General features: G+C 42.7%; 1 protein-coding gene across 4 annotated transcripts in view; it reads left to right on the top strand.

The window, feature by feature from the left end:
• The window catches only part of KCNAB1 (potassium voltage-gated channel subfamily A regulatory beta subunit 1), a 386,948-nt gene that overhangs the window by 237,016 nt on the left and 123,553 nt on the right, over nt 1-26,379 (top strand). The window contains exon 1 of one of the 4 annotated variants that reach the window (XM_042998491.1): nt 25,096-25,119. The exons of the other annotated variants lie outside the window; for them this stretch is intronic. The gene's annotated coding sequence lies outside the window, so the exon portion shown is untranslated. Of the gene's footprint in view, nt 1-25,095; nt 25,120-26,379 lie in introns of those variants that run through there. 4 annotated transcript variants of the gene reach the window in all.

Genomic DNA, 26,379 nt, shown 5'->3' with positions numbered 1-26,379 from the left:
CCAAGTTCTCTGGATAAACGTTATCAGTCCGGGAATACATTTGACAGGAATATTAATTTTTCAACCGTTGCAACACCAATTCTTGTAAACGTAGGGGTGGACAGCAGACATGTAATCACTCAGGAAGTTTATACAAATAGCCTTGGGCCTGGGGAGACTGAGGTTCATGGTGGTTCTATTTTGGTGGCTCTGGCATTCACATAACCAGTTACTTCAATTCAGATTCCTTTCATCTTAATTAGGACAGGCGACGTAACGACACAATCAAACACATATGGTAGAATTATAAAACATTTGGGATGACTGCTGGCTGCTAGTCTGGTGGTATTTACTAGAATATATTGATGTGTACATGTAAAAATATTGTGCTAAAGAGTAGGAATCGCCACTGTGCCTCGAGGCAAGAGATGTAATACACTCTGGCTACCAGAAACCACACTGGGTGATCAGAAGGTGGGCGCCATCTTGGAAAGCTTTTGAGAGCTGCATGACGTGGCATCTCAGGCAGGGTTGGATGGACTCTCACTTTAACACTGCTAGCGGAGAGACCTTGCGTCAGTCACTGAAACTCTCTGTGACTCCGTGTTCTCTGAAAAATGGGGGAGATACCAATTTATGGTTTTCACATATAAGGAGTAAATGAGGTGGCGTATGTAGAGGTTGGCACAGTTCTCTGTGAAAAGAACATTACCGCGAGCACCTGGCTACCTACTGTGCCGATTTGAATCTCTTTACTCGGCAAACTTCTGAGATGTCTCCATGTGTACTTTGGACTAACTTGAAGAAAAAGCTCCAGAATGGTTCACGTGGGAAGCCAAGCTGCCTTTGTAAAGAAATGGAATTATCAGAGTTTACCGTGCCTTTCTTTTCTGCTTTATAAGAACACTCCCCGCCTCCTGGGAAACTGTAATGACTTGGCTCCTGACAGCCTGTATGGAGATGTCTATGTTTCCTTGTCATTTCCTTCCACAAAGACATTAAGGACGCTTTTCCTTTGGTATTTGAAGAGCCCCATTTGCACACAAATGACAACCTCAAACCCTCAGAGAGACCCATCCTATTACCTCCCTAGAGGGATGCTTTTACTTCTCCTCTCTATTCTAGTTCTTTTCCCCACATTTGTCCTAATCTTTGAGAACCACTGTTGTGCTAATTGTGGGTGTGTTTACCTGTGGAAAAACAACTACCGAGTGCATGTTTTGGTGTATCTGTTTGTTCAGCTCCCTAACCAGAATGTAGGCCCTTGAAAACAAGACTTCTAACATGTGGCTTCTTTGTACCATGGCAGATGTCTCTCACTGCTTTTATTGTGCGTCTTAATCAGGAAAAGCAGGCGCTTCTGATACACAAATACTTATTTTTAAGATATAGGCATGTACTACTATGCTAATACTATAGTAAGTAGAGAATATACAAAAAAGTAGAACATGTTAAAAGAAAGGATTAAACATGCAAATACTTCTAATTTTTCTTCTCCCATGGCAACAGGCTGTCTTAAGGGGCACATACATCCATTTTGGAGACTGCTGCCCCAGAGCACTGAGGGATGGGCGGATTTGTTTTAGGACTGAACAGTCACACTGGCCAGGACCTAGACACGTAATCTGGGTTGCATCTTCTTTACATCAGTTTCCTGCCCACCACGCTCTCTTTCTTCAGTGCTCCCCTCCCCCATACACATGGACTCTGCTGGTATCTGGGGGAACCTCAGGGTGGCTAATTTCTTACTTAGCTTACACTCCTGTTTTCCAAGATTATTTTCCTGGACGAGCAGCCTGCATTTCCCCCTCTTGGTAATAAATATAAGAAGCCCCTGGAGGCTGCTTGTTTGCAAGGATCCCACAGTCCTCCTGGTGTTTCAGTCATGTTAGGTGTGCCGTATGGAATGGCCACCCACAAAAACCGTGGAAAAAGTTCTTTGCAGAAGCAATCCTGCTTTCCATTCCGGGATGCAGATGGTGGTGTGGTAAGGAAGTGGTGGGATAGACTGGGGCATGTGTGACGGTAGAACCTGGGCCATCTTGTGGGTTTTCAGGGAACCCACACAAGAGCTCTGTCACCAAATATGTGCTGAAGCTCTATTATAGGCTGAGAACTCTAAGACAGGATTGTCTTCAGTGAGTTCTCACTGGAGAGGCAACAGCATACTGCAAGCAGCTGGTAATAACAGGACGCAGCAAAGTCATCTAGGGGAAGGTCTGTGTGTCCCGAGTCCTGCCAACACAGTCTGTGAGACTATGACCCCCTAAAGAGATGCCCAAATTGGCTGGAGATGGAAATGCACGCTGCACAGAGTACTGAGCACAACCATTCCAATGGCGCCGGAAGCCATTTTTGATGAATAAGAATCTGCCTAGAAAAGGCAGACCCCAAAGTAAAATTTAAGAGGAGGGCAAGTCTTGTCACTGGGAGCATTTTCCATCACCAGGAGCAGAGAGATAAAAATCATTCAATTGTAAAACAATCTGCAATCATCCACTTCAGAAGCAAAACCATATTACTCCACTACCTTCTAAACCATAACTCTTCCTTTGGGGGCTTGCCCTCCATCATCCAGCCCAGTTATCAGCATTGGTTGTTATTCTCTCTACCCCACAGAGGCAGCGTTACGCCCCCATGCACTTCATGGTAAGGGAGACCCTTGTGATGGCCACAGTTCTAAGCACTTGAGAGTCAAGATGAATCCATAGTTAATTCTTCACGTGATTCCCAAATGTGAGCTTTTCATTTGTTTTTGATGCCCCATAGGGAGGAAAATAAGTTATCTGTCAGTGACAGAAAAGAGATAAGATTCAGGTTTGATGTTACTGCTAAAAAATGCTTGCGTTTCCTGAGGATGTTTCCTGGATTGGCTCCCTTCATTCACTAAGCACACAAGCAATGGTTTTGCAAGCCTGTAGGGCTCTGCAGTCTACAAAGACAACAGATCCTGTACCCCAGGTCCCTTACAGAAGTCTTGGCAATCAAAGGCATCTGCTCTGGTTTAGACTCTGATGCTTTCTTCTTCAGACTACAAAAATCACCTCCCAAATGATCTCCCTCCCTCCAATCACTGCCTCCTCCAATCCATCCTCCACACTGCTGTCAGTATCTTTCTGAAATGCAAATTGGGTGATATTTTATCCTTGCTTAAATACTAATAGCTCCATGTCACCCACGGGTTAGACTTGAAATTAGTTAAACGTGGCATTCAAGCCCTTCTGACCCTAGCCCCAATTGACCTTTCTAGCCATTTCAAGGCGCCCAGTTCTGTTTTGACCCATGGTTCATCTGTTAACCACACCATGTACTTTCTTGTTTGGGTGATCTCTCTGCTTAAACTGGTTCCTCTGCTCAGAACACCTTCCCCAACTTCTTTACCTGCTGAATACCTCCTCTCCCCAAGTCTTACTTAGCTCAGAGCCTTCCTTCCTGGGAAGCTTCTTCCAAACACCACCAAGCAGAGGTCCCAACCCTCTTCTCTGCTCCCATCCCACCTCCTCCTTAGCTCTGCTGTGTGCTGCATTGTCATACATGGATTCTTGTCTACTTGGTGGCCTCCCTGCCTCTATACCCCCAGAATCTGAATCAGTGATACCCAAGGGCTACTCAATAAATCCTCAGGAATGGCTGCACAGAGGGAAATTACTGATCTTTAAGGTTTCCTATTAAGGAAATCTCCTTCCCAAGGGGCTTATAGAATTCTTGTTTGTCGGTGGCCTGATCCCCAGGTTTAGATGCAGATGACCTCTGACTCAACCGCCACTTATTAATAAATATCTTGAATCAAATTAGAGGACTTTCTGTAAATAAACAGAAAATCTCAAGCTGAGATAGAACATAAAAAGAAACACTATCCAGAAAGTGTCCTTCAGGGCTAACTCTTCTTCCCTATTACAGATATTGGCCACTTTTTAGATGTTAGTTCTGCTTTATGCGTGTGTGTGCGCGTGTGTGCGCACGTGTGTGTGCGTAGAACACACAGATCCTATTGAACCAGTCGCAAGTTAGATTTCACAGCAGTTCTACACTGGATGTTCTATGGTTGGACCAGCCCTCCACATTGAAAATGTACCTAATGGGTCACTGAACTGGGTTTTGATCGTCTCTTTTTTCTATTTTTATAGGAAGGCAGTGAAATCCAGTTGAGGGTGGCTCAGCTAATAGATGCATCTTGGTGTTGAAATGAGGCTACTTTGACCCATCAGTGTCCAAGTTCATTCATTTAATCCACAGAAATACCACCAGGAGGGTCTGAGCCCAGATTTCCATTCTCTTCGTCTAACAATTAGAGCCCACTTTCCCTTTGGCAAGCGATTCCCTGCACCAAGGCCCCAGCCACCCAGTGGAATCCGCACTTTTTGCAGAACAGCAACAAAGGCGTATAGCCAATTTCCCAAGGTACTCTCTCCAAAACGAGCCAAATTAAATTTAAAACTAATTCCAAAACAGTTCCTCTTTACATTTGTAAAAGAATGACTGCTTGGCAAGGCACTATTAAGAGAAAAGGGCAAAGTCTCCCTAAAGATTTTCAACTTTATTTTTTACACGAGTTAGAAAAGGATTTGGGAAAGCAAATTGCATTTAGCTTTAAAAAAAAAAAAGAAAGAAAAGAAAAAGTGTTGTGGGTGGAACCATGTTACAAAAAGCAATAATCATAGTGTTTCATAATCCTTGAGACTAATATTACTACCAGAATCTAATAATCTAGATATAGAAACAATATATTAACAGCTTACTCTAAGGGATGTATTTTTCTGTGCACTGAGAGAAAAGAAATGGCTTTATTCCCAAATTTCACACAAGCTCTTTTTGTAAACATCCTTTTGGATTACCAATATGTTCATTGAAAATGTTTATTTTAGCGAATTTAGATGTAATTATCATCAAAATGCCCAGAGTTAAAGAAATAGGTTCTCAAATAACTGAATCCACATTCCTCCAACATCCACTATTGTAATGATAAATCTACAGTGTATTTTTTTTCTCCTTTTGCAGAGCAGACAAAGCAATGATATGTAATTATTCAGGATGTGCTTTGTTCAACTGGTAAAGATTGAGACACTGGGATTCCCTTATCTAAGTAAGATCAATAAAGACTATACTCTATTAGCTTGCCTCTGGCAGTAGCCTATGTAAAGTGCTATCAAGGAAGGCTAAATCCTTGTAATATTGGAGAGCAGCTTGGAATATGATACCATGGGGAGAGATAGTTCTGTCTAAGGCTCAGTAGTTGACAAAGATGATTCTCTGAATTCTTTGGTTGTTTCTCTTTCTCCCTCCTGTTATGGTAACTATAGCTATGAATATTATTTCGGGAAGGCTTTTTAATATTTGTGCAGGATTATACTCAAATAGTCCAGGACTTTCTTGTCCTTTTTTCCCCCCTGTGATTTGAAGCTAGAATCTCCTTTCGACAGGAATTTGTTGAATTCCTGCCCCTGCCTGCCCCTGGCCTTGTGCTGAGCTCTGAGGATATAAATATAGATAGGATGATATTTGCCCCCTCCATTTAGATGTGGGGAGAAAAAAAGGACTTTATCTGTTTCCTATAGCTGATCTTATTTTTCTTTGAGGTCTCCATTCTTGCTGATGGCAGTTGAGGGGAAACTTAATGTCTCCCATATGAAGCTACTTCTGTCTCTTCTGATTTAAAAGACCAAACTTTTGGGGTGCCTGGGTGACTCAGTCGGTTAAGCATCTGACTTCAGCTCAGGTCATGATCTCACGGTCTGTGAGTTCGAGCCCCGCATCGGGCTCTGTGCTGACAGCTCAGAGCCTGGAGCCTGCTTCAGATTCTGTGTCTCCCTCTCTCTCTGCCTCTCCCCAACTCATGCTCTCTCTCTCTCAAAAATAAGTAAAACTTGAAAAAAAAATTTAAAGACCAAACTTTCTATCATGGATTTCTCTTCCTTCCTTTTTCCTTCTTCCTAAAATGGTGTCAGTGAGTGAGAAGCAGCTTCGGAAACTTCCAGACCACTGTGCTGTCCTGCTCTGCTGGCTACACAAGGTTATTGTGAAGTGTCCCACCAGGACCTGGAATTCTCCTGGGAACCCTGGGGCCCAAGGAGCAAATACATGGTCTGAAGTTCCCGCAAACCTCTCTGGTTAGTCCTTTTTTTCCCCCCTCTTTCTTTTTTAATGTTAGTTTATTTTTGAGGCGGAGGGGGGAGAGAAAGAGAGAGACAGACAGACAGAGAGGGAGACAGAGCATTCACAGTGGTCTCTGTACTGACCACAGGGAGCCCAATGCAGGGAGCCCAATGCAGGGCTCGAACTCACAAACTGTGAGATCATGACCTGAGCCAAAGTCGGATACTTAACCTATGGAGCCACTCAGGTGCCCCTCTGTGGTTATTTTTAATCTTTCCTTATCCTCTGGCCAATCTTAACCACAGTGGGCAGGTCAGGGAAAGTGAGAAGTGCTTAGGCACTTAACCTCTGACTTAGTTCTTCTCTTCCTCTCTCTGGCAGAAGAGGATTCTATTTTCCTTTCAGTCTGAGTCTCAAGGTCACATATTAGTAACTGGATTAGGTTAGGGTGACCACATAATTGATCATTCAAAGTAAGACACCTTTGAAAGTTAAAAGAGGAGGGGTTCCCCATAAAGAATTGTGTATCAAGCAACAGGCCAATCTGGGCTAACCAAAATGTATGGTGTCTAGTTAAATGGGACCAAAATTCATGTATTCCATTTCTATATTTAGGATTTTTGCTCTACCTTACAATGGTTTTTCCTAAATAACAATGCACAACAATATAGCTAGCAAGAGCTCTATACTAGAGTTCTTAAAAGAAAGATCACCTGTGTGTATATGTATCCAAGGGTCTGGTAACGTAAGTAGCCATTGGCTGAACTCAATAATGCAATTACCTTGGCAGCTTCCTTTGTACTATATCTACAGAAAGAAAGACAAAAGAGGGTAGAAGCACATGCAGATTTTCATCTATAACACCTTTTAAAAAAATTTTTTTTAATGTTTGTTTATTTTTGAGAGAGAGAGACAGAGCATGAGCAGGAGAGGGCAGAAAGAGAGGGAGACACAGAATCCAAAGCAGGCTCCAGGCTCCCAGCTGTCAGCACAGAGCCTGATGTGGGGCTGGAACTCACGAACTGTGAGATCATGACCTGAGCCAAAGTCAGATGGTCAACCGACTGAGCCACCCAGGTACCCCTGTAACACATTTTCTAAATCTACCTAGTGGGTCGGCTGTTTACTTGAATCTTGCTGTCGTTGTTGTTGTTTGTAGCATTTAGATCTATTCATTGTTAACTTGAAATCAATATACCTGCTCATGGCGGAATATATATAAAAGCCAAGGAATGAGCTAATGTGAGTCCTGGTTCTCCTTGTTCTGTGAAATTGTGGAGCAAATGTCCAACTCCTGAGCACTATTTGTCTAGCTAAAAGAGCTATTTCTTGACTTAGTTAGAGAGATTTTATTCATTTATCCAGCCAATCCTCTTTCCGCCATCTGTCCATTCACCCATACCATGTATTATTTCAGTCAAGAAAAAAAAAAAAGAGTAGTGACCAAGAGCCAAGAACGGAGCCAAGAATGAGATTAAAAAGCACACTATGATGACAAACAAATTGATGTCCTGTGGGCCACAAATTTGACTCTGAGCCAACCAGAAAAATCTCTTGCAAGTTTCTAAGTTCATGTCTGTTAGATAATAGCTATTAAGATAATTATAATAGTTAACACCTATTGAGTGCTTACTGTTTGTTGGGCACTGAGTTAGGCTTTCTGCATGAGTAATTTTTTAAGTTGGCTTCAGTGATCTTATGAGACCAAAACTAATACCCATTAGAAATACCCATTTTAGAGATGTGGAAATGAAGGCTTATAGAGAATAGGTAAAATAGTCCTAATCAAGTGTTCAAAGGACTGCCTTAAGAGCTCTAGCTCTCCATCTTAAATGCTCAGAATAAATTCGCCCCTTTTTGGTTCTAAGGTCTCGCAGTAACTTCTTGAGGGGCTTTATAATGGGGATACTTTGGGCTGTGATCCACTGGACTGTTGGCAACACAGGACATGTGCTCACTCTACCCTATTCTTTTCCTTTGTAATAACACAACGTAATAACATAATTATTTGTGTAATACTTACCTCCTCAACTAGATTTAAAGACCACGCGGTCAGGGACTGTGACTGTCTTTTCTACTACGTTGTCAGCCCCTAAACATCAGAGATGTTGAACACATATTTGTTGTATAAATGAATGAGATAAGGAGTCTCAGAACTATTTATAAAACAACTTGCATTTGCACAAAGAAACTTTGGTTCAATGCGATTTTAGCTTTTCTTCCTCCGTCCAATTTTTCCTGACTTCCCCCCTATACACATTATTCATTACCTTTATAATTTAAGTGAAATCACTTCCTAACTTCTTTTCTTGACCTGAATTTGAGTGCAGATCTCAATGAACAAAGACTAAGAACCTTTTTCTCTTCACAAAATGTTTGTCTTCACTTCTGTTCAGCATTTCTTAATCCTTTTTTTCCCATGTAACTGGCTATATAGAACATTTCAGCCGAGTTCTTAACAGTGTGAATGATTTGATTTTGCTACAAAATCTGTCCATCAGCCCATAGGACCTAAGCCCCTTGTTTCCCTTGAAAGCACACTCATAATGGATTTTCCCCCCACTTGTTTTGACGTAGGCCGCCATTCCCAAAACCATTAATCCCAAGGGTCATTATCATGTCAATGATATTTATATAGAACTCTAAAGCTCTGTATATTTTCTATATGTAGAAAATCTGTAAGCAGGTTAGGGCCGGCCCTGTATAACAGATGAAGACATTGAGGCTTGGGGAGGATGATTAGGACTACATTCTGGTGCTTGTGAGGGGTGGACCCCAGCCTTAAAGCCAGCGGGGTTTCAGCTGCTAACTCCACCTTCCACTTTCCAACACTGTACCTCCCTGTGTCCCTGTCTCCACTTTCAACTGTAAATTTTTTTTTTTTTTTTTTTTTTTTGTGATAGAGGGGAGGAGGAGATTGGTCAGAAATGAGTCTACACAAAACAGTTTGATGGTTTTGCTGTTACTAAGTGTGTCTCTTTAGGGGAGAATGAGAAAGGAAGGTGTCAGCCATAAAAGATTTGAACTTGAGATTCAGGAGCAAAGCTCAAGAGAGCTCACGGGGAGTCCCAGGCTGTAGGTGGGTGCTTTGTTCTTGGTCAGGGTCAGGGTTGGGTTTCTATAGCCTTTGGAGATCTGCTATAAACTTTATAGTCCAGGCCTCCAAGGTTCCGCTCCTGGTGATGATTGCTTAATTAACATTGCTGGATGGTGATAATCCACACTAATAACTAACTCTTAAACGGCAAAAATGGCCAAAGAAAAGTGAACCCCGCTGAGGCCAGAAGCTCACTACCCGTATGGGGAAACCCAGGGAGGCAATTCTTGCTCGCTGTACAGTCAGGCTGGGACCAGAGCCTTTGTTGTGTACTTGCCGACACATGAAGAAATCACTATTCCATTTTAGGCTTGGCCTAGACCAGATAGAGCTATCCTGAAATGCGTCTCCTATACCCTCCCATTGCCTGGTAGCGACTCTTGCCAATAATCCCTTGCAGGGGCCAGCATCCCCAGACTGCCAGCCTGCCCTCTATGCCCTGGCAACGCACGCTTGGCCTCATCTTGCCCATGAAGTTGTCCCCATCCCTTTCTGTGGTTGATCTTAGTATCTAGGGGGAGGTGGTTCTGTTTTTGAAGTACGGTAACTTTCTTGTTTCCACTATAAAAGCAATAAATGCTCAGTACAAAAAATTTAGAAAATATACAGAAACTAAAGGCCAATCATTATCATCTAGAAGGACCATCAGTATCTGAATTTTTAGTGAATTTTCTCCTAGCCTTTCTTCCATGCATTTTTTAAAGATCATATTGCAACAAAGTTTACATCCTGCTTTTTTTCATTTAGCATAGTAATGTAAACATTTTCTTGTGTTAATAAGATTGTTTTAGGGGCACCTGAGTGACTCAATTGGTTAAGTGTCCGACTCGTGATTTCAGCTAATGTCATGATCCCAGGGTCATGGGATTAAGCCCCACAATCAGGCTCCATGCTGAGCATGGAGTCTCCCTAAAATTCTCTCTCTCTCTCCCTCCCTCCCTCCCTCCCTCCCTCCCTCCCTCCCTCCCTCTCTTTCCCTCTGCCCCTCTCCCCCGTTCATGTGTGCTCTCTCTCTCTCAAATAAAATTAAAAACCTTTTAAAACATAATTTTAAATGGTTACATAATAATCCTTGATATTGATGAAACTTAATTTGATTCTTCTCCTATTACTGGGTGGTTTTTTCTGAATGATTATAATGACTATAATCAATATTTTTGTACTTAAACCTAATTCCAGACGTCTATATGTTTCTTTTAGATAGATTATTAAAAGTAGGATTATCAGGGGGCACCTGGTTGCCTCAGTCGGTAGAACATGTGACTCTTGATCTCAGGATTGTGAGTTCAAGCCCCACGTTGGGTATAGAGGTTACTTAAATAAATAAAACTTAAAAAGAAAAAGAAGTAGGATTATCAGGTCTTGACTTGGGACTCTTGATTCATTATGTGGAAGAAAAGCATTTCCTTGTAAACTCCTCAGTATTTTGGTGTGGGCAATGGGACAATATTTAACACAGAGCAGTGACACAATAAATGTGTATAAATGAATGGACTTAATCCTATTTGGAATATTTGGATTTTATATATTTTTTTAATGTTTATTAATTTTTGACAGAGAGAGACAGGGCATGAGTGGGGGAAGGGCAGAGAGAGGGAGACACAGAATCCAAAGCAGGCTCCAGGGTCTGAGCTGTCAGCACAGAGCCTGACATGGGGCTCAAACTCACGGACAATGAGATCATGACCTGAGCCGAAGTTGGACGCTCAACTGACTGAGCCACCCAGGCGCCCCTGGAGTATTTGGATTTTAAAAGAGGGAATTTGTCAACAAATGCATCTTAAATTGGTAGAAATCTAAGCAGCAATACTTATAATATTGAAGAACTAAAAATTGTAAATGCAGGACTATCAAGGAAGGAAGATTTTCTAAAAAGTCTTAATTCAACTTAACTCTGTGAAGACCATAGCCTACTGTGATCAAAGTAACCAGCTCTTAAGAGCCTTCCCGTCTCCTAGGTCAGTCAGTCGCAATGAGCCTGGCATCATCATGCCAAGACCTGGGAACAGATTCATGAAGCATGGAATCTATCCTCAACAAGTCCATGAGCTTGTGGGCAGACAGATCATCCAGACAACACACAATAACACAGGAAAAGCAGAGTTGAGCCGCAAGCTCTGTGAAAGAAGTAATTAGCTCATCCCTAGGAAGACTCCATGAGAGGAATTTTGGGGCTGGGTCTTGGGTGAAAACATTGAGTGAAATGTGAGGAAAGCATTCCAAACAGATGCAAATGCAAAGAGCCATTCTTCCTAATTCCTCAGGACCATAGAGTACCCCAGGCAGTACTCTATCCTGTTGGTCTTTTACACCTTAGTGAGAAAGAGTTGTTCAGACTTTCCTGAGTGTGGAATTTGATAAAGAGACAGGAGACAGAGCCTGAGAACTGAAGATACTTGAGACCAGAAGGGGCAAGGGAGAATACTATAAAGGAAAGAGGTATGCAGAGGGGAAGCGGGAGCCCAAGACAGGACCACTGAACTGTACAATTGGGAAGAGGAGGTTATGCACGTAGGATAAAATGTGTCCCCAGAGGTGTGCAATGAGGCAACCGTAGGTTCCAAACACCACAACCTCAGCAATGAGGGGAGGCATGGCCTGGCCCCCAGTGAAGCCTGATCCATCATATATCAGTCCTCTTCCAAAAGTTCTCTGGGGAAGGTTAGTCTGCTCTGTTTACAGCTCTATTTCAATAAAATAGCTCTTAGTATACAGACCAGAGCAATTGTGGGACCATTTCTCTCTCCTGTGCCTGGACAGAGAGCAGTGAAGTTGGTTGCTAATAGCCTTGTAAGTCCTGGCTGCCATCCCTCTCTAACCTCAGCGCTCTCTCTCGCTCTCACTCTCGTTCTCGCTCTCTCTCTCTCTCTCTCTCTCTCACACACACACACACACACACACACACACACACACACACCCCTCCACCATACTCACCTCCTTTCTTCTCCTTAAATGTGTCCCTACCTCAGGGCCTTATCTGTCTGCCTAGAATTCTTCCCCGAGATCTTTTTAAGGCTGGTTCCTTCCTGTCCTTCAGGTCCCTGCTCAGAGGTCACCTCCTCAGAGTGGCTGCCATTTTCCAGCATCATGCTTTGAAAGCAGCTTATTCACTGAAGTTATTTCTGTGCCACTTGATCGCTGTGGACTGCTCCATTAGAACGTAAGCTTTATGAGGTCAGGCACTCGATCTGTTTTGTTCAATGCCTGGAAGAGTGCCTGCCTTGACAGTAGGTGCTCAGTAAACATCTACTGGACAAATGAATAATCTGCTTTGGAGATCCAGTTTAGTCAGGTTTATGTCCTGAGCTCCTTGGCCTGCAGTAGTTCCAAAGTGTTTGTTGGGTTGAATTACACTAAAAATCATTCTTGGTCCAGTCTTCTTTTTCAGACAAGACAACCTCAGCTCTTTCCAACTTTCCTTTCTGTTCCCCTTTCCAAGCCCTTGTCCCCATACCCCACAAGTTGTGAATAAGGTCTGTTTAGGCCCCATTGGTCATCCCATCTCCACTCAGCAAAGCATGAAGATAACTTCATTTTTTTTCCCCTTTTCCAAAGTTCTGTTGCATTTTGAACCAATGTGAGTTGTACATTTTCTTCTATTTTCTTCCCCTGCTGTCTCTATGTGAAGGCTGATGGGGAGAAGCCCGAGCTGAGTGGCAGTTCACAGGCCCCCACCGCTGCCATGGCACCCACCACGGGGAGACTGTGGAAAGTGGCCGTCAGGGTGTGGGGGATCCGGAACAAACGTCAGGAGCGGGTGTGCATGCCTAGCAGGAGCCACAGAAACTCCTTTTCTCTCTTCTCTAGGTCTCCAAAAATGATCCAACCCAGGCAGAGACCCCAGTCCTGTCGATAATCCCTCTAGGAAACAGGTGATGTTTGGGTCATTTCAGTTGGACAGGCCACATGAAGGCAGCGAGGTGCAGCGGAAGAACACACACCTGAGTGACAGACAGAATTCTGCCCCAGCCCTGCCCAGCGCCAGATGTGTGGGGCCTTGGCTCCTTATTTAGCCTCTCTCAGCTTCCATTTCCTCCCAGATGAAACGGACCCAAGAGGGTCTACTTGGAAAGACTACTGGCCTTTATATGCTTGAATTATGTATAAAAGCACCTAGCGTGAAGCTGGCATGTGATAGGTGCCCTATAAATATTTGCTATCATTAAGCTGAGTTCAGGGGCGCCTGGGTGGCTCAGTCGGTTAAGCGGCCGACTTCGGCTCAGGTCCTGATCTCACGGTCCGTGAGTTCGAGCCCCGTGTCAGGCTCTGTGCTTGACAGCTCAGAGCCTGGAGCCTGTTTCAGATTCTGTGTCTCCCTCTCTGTGACCCTCCCCCGTTCACGCTCTGTCTCTCTCTGTTTCAAAAATAAATAAACGTTAAAAAAAAAAAATTTAAGCTGAGTTCAGGTATAGGGAAAATAACTAAAGCATGTTTCTGTTTACCTAATAAGTGAAAAATATAATTAGCTGTGCTTTTCCATTTTATTTATTTATTTTGATGTTTGTTCATTTTTGAGAGGAGGGTGAGGGGCAGAGAGTGAGGGGACAGAGGATCTCAAGTGGCTCCGTGCTGACGACAGAGAGCCCAGTGGATCTCAAGCTCACCAGCCTGGAGATCATGACCTGAGCTGAAGTCCATCGCTCAACCAACCAAGCCACCCATGTGTCCTGTGCTTTTCCACTTTAAAAGTCAAAGATATAGATGTCAAACACCCAGGAAGGTACAAAGTGGATCCAAAGCTTTCCTCAACTGACAACATTGAATTGTCAAAAAATTAGGCTTCATTGGAGTTTTATTAAAATAAGCAGCTATTTGACTGCCATTGCACGTACTTTCCATAATGATTTTCCTTCTTGTCATATGATGGTCATTCTGGTGTTGGAAACTGATTTCTTTGGGGCCACATCAAAGAATTGTCAGGTCCCCAGCTACTTTTGCCATCGATATTGGCACTATCCTATGAATTTCTGTTATCTAAATCTTGCTTAGAACCAGTTAAGTCAGTCGACTTGAATGAAGTACCACTATTGAGTTTAACCAACTGAAATTAATTACTTTAGTTTCCTAGGATAGATTAATTCACAAAAGCATAAGGCAAAGTTATTTCACAGAGTTCCATAGCTGCCACGCAGTGATTAATTTAAAATGCCTGAAGTCAATTTTTAAAAATTATTTGCATGCGTAAAACTTTACCCAAGCCAAAGGAAAGGTAGCTTTGATTCCATTTTCAAGAGGATTTCAATAAGATTTTTGTTTTATGATCCTAAAGAACGTATTCATCTGATTCCTTACAGTTTCACGAGAGACTGGTGGTCTTCTCTCCCTTCCTTTCATGATCTTTTCATGGATCTGTAAGAAAGAGCTTCCCCTTTGTATGAAATAAAGTCAGAAAGGATTGGCACAGAGAGAAATTCTCATGGCTGTGGCGGGTGTTCTTTGAGTGACAGGCACAGATCCCTGTTGGTGTTACTGCACGGCTGACACCATCAAATGAGATGGCAATGTCCCCACTCGGAGACATAGCAAACTAAGATATCAAAAAGAATACAAAGACCAAAGTAGAGGTAGAAGAATGAAGATGAACTGAAACCAGAACTTTAGCCTGACCAACCAATCATTAGCCATTTATAACGGCTGTTCTATGAGTAGGATAGAGAGCAGTGAAGCTGGTTGTGAATAGCCTTGTAAGTCCTGGCTCCCATCCCTGGGCCAACTGCATTCCATTTTCACAGCCACCAGGATAGGTTTTTTTGTTTTTTGTTTTTTTTTTTTATCTGTTATTCTATCTGTCTAGCTACCGAATTATCTAGCTATCTATTTTAGAGAAAGAGCATGAGCAGGGGAGAGAATCTTAAGTAGGCTGCAGGCTCAGTGCACAGGGCCTGAAGTGTGACTTGATCCCACAGCCCGGGATCAGGACCTGAGCTGAGATGAAGAGACTAACACTCCACCAACTGAGCCACCCAGGCGCCCTTGTCTATGATTCCAAAGAGAAAGAGACTTCATTTATCCTCATCTAACTCTTGTTAGTTGCTTGTCAGTTACTAACTCTTGATGCATCCTCGCAGCTTCTGAGTAAACATTTGCTGAATTAGAAAGTAAAAAAAGCAAACAAACAAACAGAAACCAATGTTCTGGCGATATGAGGGTATTTACAGATAAAATGAAATTAAATGATACAGGGATGTTGGCCTCAAGGGGTCCTCAATTTTCTCCTGTTTTTGTTCCATTTCTGAGTCTACTGTTCACTCACTAAATTTCTTGTTTGTCAGCCGTAACTTCAGAATTACTCTTACCCCCGAGAGAAACAAATTTGGCGACTAGAGTTCAGTGTTTGGGTACAGTTCTTTTTATTCTTAGCCTTATGGTCTCCAGTCAAAAGACTCTTCTGAAGTTAGTGAAGTCAGGTTTTTTTTTTGTCCATACAGTTAAATATTTGTTTCTCACAGTGTGCATGTCGTCTTGGGTTCCTCTGACAGCCTGGTAGATTTTTTTTTTTTTTAATTTGCATGGAGTCAAATTCACTTTTTGTGTTCTCGCAGTTGTATGGATTTTGATAATTGCGGTCAGGCCACCACAGTGTAACATATAGAACATTCCAATAACCACCCCCCCCACACACAATTCCCTCATACCGCCTCTTTGCAGTCCTCTTCGCTCACCTCCAACCCCTAGTAATTATTCATGTTTTCTGTCCTTATAGTCTTTTCCAGAATGTTATATAAGTAGACTCAGACAATACGTAGCTTTGGAAGCCTAGCTTCTTTCACTTAGCAAAATACATTTAAAATGTATTCATGTTATCGTGTGAATCATGAATCAAAACTTCATTTCTTTTTATTGTTGAATAATATTCCACTGTGTGAACGTTCCCTACTTGTTTTATCCATTCATCAGTTGACGGGTATCTGGGTGGTTTCCACTTTGGGGTGATTATGAATAAAGCTGCTATAAACATTTGCCTCTAGCTGTTTGTGTGAACATAAGTTTTCGGTTCACCTGGGTAGATACCTAGGAGTGGAATTGTGGAGTCATTCGGTATGGGTATGTTTAACTTTGTAAGAAACTCTCAAAATGATTAAGAGGGCTGTCTCATTTCGCATTTCCACCAGCAATGCATCTTCGCCAATACTCGGCATTGTGTTCGCTTTTGGTTTTGTTTTTATCTTATACATTCGAACAAGCATGTAGTGGTATCTCATTATGGTTTTAATTTGTATTTCCCCAGTGTCCAATGATGCCAAGCATTTTTTCATGTGCTTGTTTGCCATCCAAATATCTTCTTTGGTGAAGTGCTGTTCAGTACGCTGGCCATCTTTTAGTGGGTTTTTGCAGTGCAGTTTGTCTTTTCATTTTTCCCACTGGTTCCTTTCATGGAGCAAGACTTTTACATTTTTGTAAAGCCCAACTTTTCAGTGTTTTTAATGGATCATCCTTTTGGTACTACATCTAAAAACTCTTGCCAAACCTAAAGTCTCAGAGATTTTTCTCATTTTTTTCTCCTAAAAGTTTTGTGGTTTTGTTTTACACTTAGATGTATGATCCATTTTAATTTTGGTATAAGGTGTGAGGCTTGTAACCTTATTCATTTTCTTCCATATAACAATTGTTCTAGCCTTATTTCTTGCAAGGACTATCCTTTCTCCAATGAATTATCTTTGCACCTTTGTCAAAAATCAGTTGACTATACTCATGGGGCTATTTCTGGCCTGTTTATTCTGCTCCACTTACCGTCTATTCTGTTCCATTTTTATGTGCTTCGTTCCTTTTAACAATACCGCACCACTTTGATTACTCTAGCTTTATGTAAAATCTTGAAATCAGGTACTGTGAGTCATTCCAACTTTGGTCTTCTTTTTAAAATTGTTTCAAGGAGCGCCTGGGTGGCTCAGTCGGTTGGGTGTCCAACCCTTAAAATCGGCTCAGGTCATGAACACAGGGTCATGGGATTGAGCCCCGAGTTGGGCTCTGAGCTGAGTGTGGAGCCTGCTTGGGGTTCGTTCTCTCTCTCTCTCTCCCTCTCTCCCTCCCTCTCTCTCTCCCCCTCTGCCCCTCTCCCCTACTCCCTCTCTCTCCCTCTCAAATTAAAAAAAAAAATTGTTTTGCATAATTCCGGTTTCTTCACCTTACCATATATATTTAAGAATCACCTTGATGTCTATAAAACAAATTGCTAGGATAGGAATTAGGATTATATTTACTTCAAACATCAAATTGACAGAAATTGGCATCTTCGCAATATTGTCTTGCAAGCCATCAACTTGGAGTATCTCTCCATTTAGTTAGGTCTTCTCATTTCTTCAGTGTTTTGTCATTTTAAGCATATAGATACTGACCATCTTTTTATAGATTTGTAAACAAATATTTCAGTCTTAGGCTGCTATTGCAAGTAGTGTTTTGTTTTTTTTTAAATCTCAAATTCCAATCGTTTATTGCTAGGAATACACTTGACTTTTATATATTGACCTTATATCCTCAAACTAGCTAAATTCACTTATTAGTTCTAGGAGCCTTTTCGTAAATTATTTGGGATTTTTCTACATAGACAATCATGTGGTCTGCAATGAGAGTTTTAGTTACTCCTTTCTAATATGCATGCCTTTTGTTTCTTTTTAATGCCTTATCGCACGATGATGTTTAGTAGGCCACTTGAATCTTTATGGTCAATCTAAACACAAAACAATTAGGACTAAAATAATATCTAACTCTGGAAGTTCGCATCAAGGAGGTAAGAAAGGCTCCTCAGACTTAGTCATTTGAACATTCATTTAGTCAGTGAAATATTTACTTGTACCTCATAGCGCAACATGTTTTGTTATAAAGTCAAACACAGATCAGGCTTGGATCCTATTGAGTAGTTTGTAACTGAGGAAAGGTGATAGGACATGAACAATAGTTACTGCATACAAATAAGAAGGTGGTAAGGCTGATCAAAGAACAGCAGAGAACCTAGAGGCCAAAGAGCAGGTAGGGAGCCTTTGGGCACAAGGGTCTGCCCTGGTAGTAGCTATGGAGAAGTCGGGATGTAGGTGGTTTAAAATGCTGAGCTGGCTGGAAGAAAGAGTAAGATTAAGACTGAGCATAGAAGTAGACCCTGGTCGTGACTCCTCCTTTAGCTCCCCCCCCCTCCCCCCAGGCTCTGAGGCTGTAAATGCCAGAGGGCAGGATTTAGCAGAAGGGCAAGGGGCAGAAGAGGAAAGGTATGGGTCGGGACAGAAAGCATCCTGCTAAGCAGGTTCCTAAGCTCCGGCCTCTTGTGAGATTAGGAGAAGCAGCCCTAACACCTGTATCGGTTGGAAAAAAAAGAGTGAGAGGCCTCAACGTCCACTGTGTCCCTCTCCTCAGGGAGAGCGGAGAAACTCATTTTATGGAAGAGGGAACCTGTACGAGGTGAAACGAGATGCCCAGGACCACAGCTTGAATTCCAACCTGTGTCTGTGTGATAACAGCTTGCACTTAGACAGCATCTACCACGACGTGCCAAGCACTGCCTTAAATGCTTTAATCCTCACGACAACCCTGGGAGGTAGTTGCTATTATTATCACCAGGAACAGATGGGGCACGGAGAGATTCCGTAACTTTCCCAGGGCTTCACCCGTAGGACGTGGCAGAGGCACTTGTGCTCTGTGTCATACTCCACCACTGCACTGTGCTGGCTGGTGTTTTCCAGTAAACCACAGAGCGTCCCTAGCCAACAAGAGCAAAACAAGCAAGTGACAATGCAGTCTTCAGCCGCAGCCAACACTGGCATCAGAGCACCCACCGTGAGCATCGCCGAACACCTACTCTGCACCCAGCCCTGTGCTGCGTGTTGGAAAGAGCAGATGCATTAGACACAGTCCCGAGCCTCACAGAGCTCCGTCTGGAAGGAGCAACAACCTTGTGCAGAATGAAGTATAATACGCGCTGTGATATATGGCACCCTGGCAGCAGATGTGAAAGACGTGAACGCACAGAGAAAACAGGCATTAATTTTCCATTCCTCTGTCAAGGAAACTGAAAGGCAAACCGATGCCTTACGGCTGAAAGCATTTACTTTTGATTAAAGCGCATATCTAAATATCAACCGGCCCCCCAGTCCGGTTCATGCCTCCGTCTCCATCATATTGCTGACTTTGCTTTCTCTCCAGAAAGCAACGGATTTACCCACAGTAAATGGAACTGAAAGGCTGTGGAGCTTGGAGCTCCTACTGCAGGTGCTTTCTTGTTACATTTTGCGTTTGAAAGGTGCACGGCTCATTACAGTGGAAACTAATCATAGCCCTCGTTACAAAGCAGATGCCAGGGAAAGCTTTACCTTTGCTTCACCGTGTGGAATTTCTTTGAAAAGAAATCATCACCATTTGGGTGAAGAAAACTTTGAAACCTTTCGATTTTTCTCTTCTTAGCTTTGAAAATGGCAAGTATGTGTATGATATATAAGAAAGTGTGACCATGCCGTCATGAGGAGAGATGTGATCTTGAATGAAATTTAGAAGGGGCAAAGAGGGTTCTTCCCTTTGGAGGGCCTGCTTTCTTCACCCAGCTTCCTTCCTCCCTCTATCCCACCTTCATTGTCCTCTCCATCTCGCTCAGATAGTTAGTGCTTTATTTCTTGATCTGTTCCTTCAAATCTCTCCAAAGTGATGTGAGAAAAAGGTTTGAGTCTCTTTCTAGCCAGGCCTTTCAAACTGGGACAGCAGAGAATGCCCAGGGGCACCCAGTAAAGCCATGGGACCAACATGGGGCATCTCTGAGACAACAGACTTGCTTGAAGATTTAGGGAGGAAACATACTTTTATATTAAAACAAACACAAAAATATGAAATGGAATATGAAATTGTTGAATGAATAAATCACATTAAAGTGAAGTGTTTTATACAAGAAATATTGTGCATGAGACAAGCCACTTGTTGCTAAGGCCCCAGAGCCCCAAGACTGGCAAATCCTCTCCTCTCTCCTCTTCCTCAGAGGGTAAACATGGCTTTTCCACCTTGCAGGTGGGTGGATGAAGCCTGTAATGTAAGAACTCAGAGACCAGGATTTTTGTCCAAGCAGAGATAACGCAAGCAGTGGGCCTGATTTTGGACGTAAATCCAGTAAGGGCCTAAGAAATCTTTTTTAACTTACTAAAATGAAACAAATAGAGATACCAGAACATTAACAGTTTCAACAACATTACACACATTTTTAAATAGTAGCAGTGGGGTTTTGCATATTTAATTTTGCTTTCAAATATTTTTCAGGAATGTCTTCCCTCCCAGTTTGAAAGAGATGCTTGCAAACCCACATTGCTTTGTGGCAGATGAATGCCCAAAGGCATTTTTAAACAACCTTTATCTTTAATCTGTATCCAAGATTCTTGATGCATAGACCCCTCCCTCTAGCAATCTGGTGAAGCCTACAGACTCCTCAGAAAAATAGCTGTTAAGTATATAACCTAAAATACACAGGATTCCAATTAAATTGAAATACAGTTCAAAATACCTAAAATCCAAATTTCTAACCTAGTAAAACATTTCTTTATTAGTATATTAAATAACCAGCTCTAGGGGCAGGTGGAATACCACCATTTCCAGGGATGAGGAGTGTAATTTTTTGAGCTCTCTGAAGTAACTGTGATGATGACAGAAAAATGCCTATAATTTCTGTTGGTGGCACAGTCACCAGTAACATAGGTACTTCTATGGTTTCTTGCCTATATTCATAATTGCAGGAGATGCTAAGTTTCAGTAAGAAGGTGGTGAAAAACAAAAATGTATCTTTTCCATTCCAAGTTCTTGAACCTCCAAATTATGTGCCCCTCAGATAAAGGTCCTAGATTCTTCTGATTTGAAAATCTGAGTTCTTGATTTCCAGCTATTCTGATGTCTTGGGTTCCTTGAGATAGTAAAAGCAGAATAACTTTTATTTAAGCAATAACTAGACCTGGGCAACCGTTTCTCAGTCCCCGCCACACCCCTGCAGAACACCCAAGTGTGTATAGCCCTATCCGTACAACCTTATGTCATATCTCCATCTCATCCCTCCTGGTGATCCCAGAAGAACTGTTCAAAATTCCTCAGACCCACCTGACATCCCCAAACTGCCTTTGCCAACAAAGTGCCACCTTCTCCTTTGTCTCCTTTATCTATCTTTATCCCCTGCTTCCCACTTTTCTAACGATTCTAGCAAAATGACTCCCAATTTGCACATAATAGATTCGGGATGGTTGCAGTGTCTAAGCACAATGTCTAAGCACAAAGAGGATCCTAAGGTCGGGGAAGCGAAGCTGGCCTTGCAAGTCACAGAAGTGACCTCCTACCAGCTTCGGCACCAGAACCAGAACCCGACCGGGGTTCGTGTTTAAGGCACCATTTTTTCCTAGGAAATAAGGGCAGAGAGCAACTAACATTTATTGAACACTGAAACATGCTGGCATTGGTGCTGCATTTATATTTTCTCACTTAATCATCAAAAACAAAAAAGTAGTGGGCTATTAATATCTGCACATATGACTGAGGAGAGAGGCTTCAAAAGGCTAAGTACCCTGCACAAGGTCACCCGCGGCTGGTGAGCATGGTTCCACGCCTCCCATTCTCGGGCCCCTGGGATGACTGCTGCGGGAGTCCCAACAGTCCCCGCAGGGCTGAACAGGAAAGGGCATTTCTCCCTCCTCCCGGGTCTGGATCGCTCTGCAGCCTTCAACACTGCTGGTCACTCACGCCCCACTGAAACCACCTCCACCTTTGGCTTCTCCACCAACACTTTCCCATTCTACATCTCTGCCGCTCCTTCTTGGTCTCCTTTGTCTGCGTGCATCCTCTCTGCCACGCACAATGTGGAGCTTCTCAGGGCTGGGCTTGGCCCCTCTTCTCTCACTGAACACTCTCTCCCTTGACAGCTGGCCCCAGCCCATGGCCCCTTTAACCTTCTGTACCCAGAACACCCTCTCCTTACTCTGAGCTCTGGGCAACTAGCTTGGATATCTCATGCAAATCTCTTTGCCCAAATGCACAAAGGTGAGTCAAACCCTTCTATTTCCTAAATGAACCCTACTTCAGTGAAAAGCACCCCTCTTCACCCAGCTGCCAAAGTCGGAAATCTGAGAATGGCCCATTACTTCTTCTCTTTCACCCTCATCTTTAGCCAAACACCAAGTCCTCTAGAGTTTGCCTGCTAAGAATATCTGGAAACTTCCCCCATTCTCCTATCTCTGCTCAATCGGAATTCAAGGTACCATCATTTCTCATCAGGATTAACAAAGTAGCCTCCTAGCTCCTCTTCATGCCTTCCTTTCAACCCATTTCCTCTATGTTTTCCAGTAGTTTTCCATAACTCTGTCCTATTAAGTCTAAAATTGATAACCTAACCTAACCTGTAAGACCCTGTTTCATCTTCTTCCTGTGACCCCACCACTCCCCTGGAGTCACTGACACTCTCCTCTTCCACTGCCCTGTCCTTCTTTTAGTTCTTCAATTACCTATGCTTCCTCCAGCCTCTGAGCATCTGCACATTCTGTTCACTTTGCCTAGCATGCTAAGCCCTGTTCTTTCCATTAAGTTACTTTCTATTCCTCCTTTGGATCTCAGGTTAAATGCTTCTTCCCTAGAAAAGCTTTTCCTAACCATCCAGACCAGGTCAGCTTCCCAACATCCCAATTTTATACTTAGGGCATAGTGTCCTTTTATTTAGCATTACAATCAGATTATTAAGTCACTATTGAATATCTGTTTCCCCTTCTATTATGTGAGCTCCATGAGAATAGCAACTATCTTGCTACTCAGCCCATTCCCACCCCTAATGCAAGGCTTGGTTTATAGCTGAAACTTGGTATATCACTACTGAACTAATTAATTAAGTATAGGGAAGTCTCTTTTTGCCATGCTTCTTTAGACTTCTCTAGAATCTGTAGGTCAGGAGATGATTTTGTATATTCAGTGAAAATGAGAATCTAGCTGGAATTTACAACTGACAAAAGACTGAAACCATTAAATCAAAGCATCTGATAGAATCCCATTCTACTTTGTTGCTACTTAAGTGAAAGTAGGAATGAAACACAGTTTCATTCCGCTGCATGACAATGTCTGTCATCAAAATGCATGGCTACATCAATTTTGTGCCTGGTGGTTTCCAAATGAGTCATTACTCACTTACTAGCAGTGATGAACGATGCCCTCATAAGAACGTATTATTACCATTTGTAGTTACCTTCACGACTGTCAAAATGTGTGTGCTTGTACAACCATCAAAACCAGCTGACTGACAGACAGACAGACACTACTTTGGCTCTGGGTTTTTCAAGAAAGGTTAAATGTACATTTCTTAAAAAAAAAAAAAAAAAAAAATCCCACCCCTGGATTTGGCTAGTAACTTCCAGGTGAGGCACCTCAGAACAGCAGGGTGTGATTCAGGGATCAGAAAGATGTTCCAATAGATGAGCCAGCAGATGACAGAATGACCTGAGCACATGAAAACAGGTCCAGCCAAACTCCTGTGCTTTTAGTCATCCCCCGTGTCCCAGGCGACGTTGTGTTGCTTTCCTGGCCAAACGCAAGGTACATAATTTAGCTAGCTACTCCTCTTTGCCGAGCTGTTTACAACTGTGAATGATGTCCAACACATGGGTACTCAGGAGCGAACAATTTAAGACAAGACACGTGGGCTGCTGATCTTCCCCTCTTAGCATCTGTGATTTGTTTAAATTTTCTTTTTTATCATTTATTTATTTTTGAGAGACAAAAAGAGACAGAGCATGAATGGGGGAGGGGCAGAGAGAGAGGGAGACAGGATCTGAAGCAGGCTCCAGGCTCTGAGCTGTGAGCACAAAGCCCTGTGCAGGGCTCGAATTCATGAACCGCGAGATCATGACCTGAGCTGAAATCGGATGCTTAACCGACTAAGCCACCCGGGCGCCCCTTGGCATCTGTGATTTGTAAAGGAACTGCAGCCTGGGAGTGGCTTGTAATACTGTGCCTACGTGACCCCTGATTTCAGTTCTCACCGCTCCATTATTGCTTTAAATTCAAAAAGAGCCTGACGGATGCTTCACAAAATGCCACTAGGAATTATATTTAATGCTTCTGTCACAGAACTAACCATCGGCTTAAAATAAGTTCAGGCACGCATTCATGGAGGGGACAGTCCTGCCTACAGGAAAAGAGAGAGAGAGAGAGAGAGAGAGAGAGATAGAGAGAGATGCAATCGTGGTGTTCTCAAGAACCTGTATCCCTTTTCCAGATAACTCTTTCCTGAAGCTCTGATTTCAGATTTAGGGTTTTCCAGCATTTGACTGACAAAGCTAAGTGTCCTGTTCCCCCCTATTGATGTCATTCATTTCTAATATTAGCAGCAGAGCGGCCCAGGTTCACCTGGGAAAGAGGAGCTTTTATTTTGAGTTGAACAAGAGCAGATACTAAAAATGGACACGGTGAGTCTTCCTTCTGGCATATCTGACACAGATAAAATAGGTAAACCGGTGCAGTGAGACTATTTTGAATCGAAAGGGAAAGAAATTCAATCTAATTAGAAATTGGATGCGTTCACAGAATGTTTATGTAGCCTCAATTGTGCGAACGCTGAGGAACTAGAAAATAAAATGAAATTCTGTAAAGCTGTTCTGTTGCATAAAGTCCTGCAAGATCACGAAGTAGTTATGAAAACTCCGTACGTGGGGTGAAGAACATTCCGTGGCATCTGTTACAGCCTAGCGCGGTATGTAAACCTGACCATCATCTGGTGTGATAGCCACACAAACAAGCCTTGATAATATCATTTGTACTCATTAGATCAAATAGGTCCAGTGTTTGGATTTCTGTTACCCAGCAGAGCTGAAATGGATCAGAATATGTGGACAATTGCAACATCTCCATTCCGTGATCACGGAAATTGTGTCGGAATTCTGTGAGCTGAACTGGAGGGAGCTGGTTCCTCCCACCTTCTACATCTACAGAACGAGAAGTATCATCACGTGTTAAGAATGTCTTACAAGGTAGGAGTCTCACAGAGACTCACCCCTGGACACAGTAAGGGCAGTGGATTTAGAGACCAGATATGGCTCCGTGAGAGACAGAAAATGTCTCTCACTTGAAAAACAATCACCTGAGTTTCATCACCATTCCCTGTAGAGAACAAAGACACTGAGAGAGAGGTTAAAGGAAATAAAAACACCAAGGCTCAATGCGTGATCTGTCACCTCTGGATCCACATTTGTAATGGAACTTTTCACATAGCGCAAAATATTCTAAGGCCTTCATTCCGGAAAAGCTGGCCTGGGTGTTTAAACATCAATGGCAAGAAAATGGGCCACATTTAGTACTTGTTTTTTGCTGACAATTCTCGTTTCTCAGGTTTGGTCTTCCAAACCCATAGCAGAGTGATCATTATCTTCCTAAGTCACTGTCATAAGGAAAATAGGTCAGGTCTCCCCACCTTGGTGCTGGGATGTTGTTCAGTAAGTACCCAGTGACAGGACCTTGTCCTCTTTGATTTTGTCACAACAGTGTCTTGCTCTGCACAGTTTTCTGCACTCCCTTTTGTCATCTGAATCATGGAAAGATTAAAATTAGGTGGAAATTCTTACTGAGATTTTTTTTTTTCCCATGACACCGACATAGTTACGTGAATACAGGTCTGAGATAGCCCTTTCGTATTCTTCCAAAGACATCCAGGGAGGACATACCTCACTATATGGTAGTTACGTGGATATTTTTCTGTGCCCCTCGGAAAAGGTAGAGGATAGAGAGCTCCCTGGAGGTAGAAAGCCAGAATGGGTTCCCCTCTGTATCTCCGTGAGCTGCACATCACTTGGAATGTGGTGACCTCTCAGTAAGTTCTTCCTGAGGCGTCAGTATTGAATATCTCCACCTGGAAGACTGTTGGTTACACACATAGAGTTGACACTTGAACGATGTGAAGGTTAGGAGCACAGACCCCCTGCGCAGTTGAAAGTCTGTGTATAATTTATGAGTCCCCAAAACCCCAACTGCTAATGGCCTATTGTTGACTGGAAGCCTTACTGATAACATAAGCAGTCAACACATATTTTGTATATTTTTGTATGATATACTGTATCTTTACAATAAGGTGAGCTAGAGAGGAGAAAATGTTATTATGAAAATCGTAAGGAAGAGAAAATATACTTGTAGTACTGTACTGTATTTACTTAAAAAAAAAAATCCATGTATGATGGACCCATGCAGTTCAAATCTGTGTTGTTCAAAGGTTGACTGCACTTATGTTTTTTAAAATT

Source organism: Panthera tigris, chromosome C2 (assembly GCF_018350195.1).
Source record: "Panthera tigris isolate Pti1 chromosome C2, P.tigris_Pti1_mat1.1, whole genome shotgun sequence".
Classification (NCBI taxonomy): domain Eukaryota; kingdom Metazoa; phylum Chordata; class Mammalia; order Carnivora; family Felidae; genus Panthera; species Panthera tigris.
The sequence above is the reverse complement of the archived record's forward strand: the minus strand, read 5'-3'. Positions and strand labels throughout refer to the sequence as shown.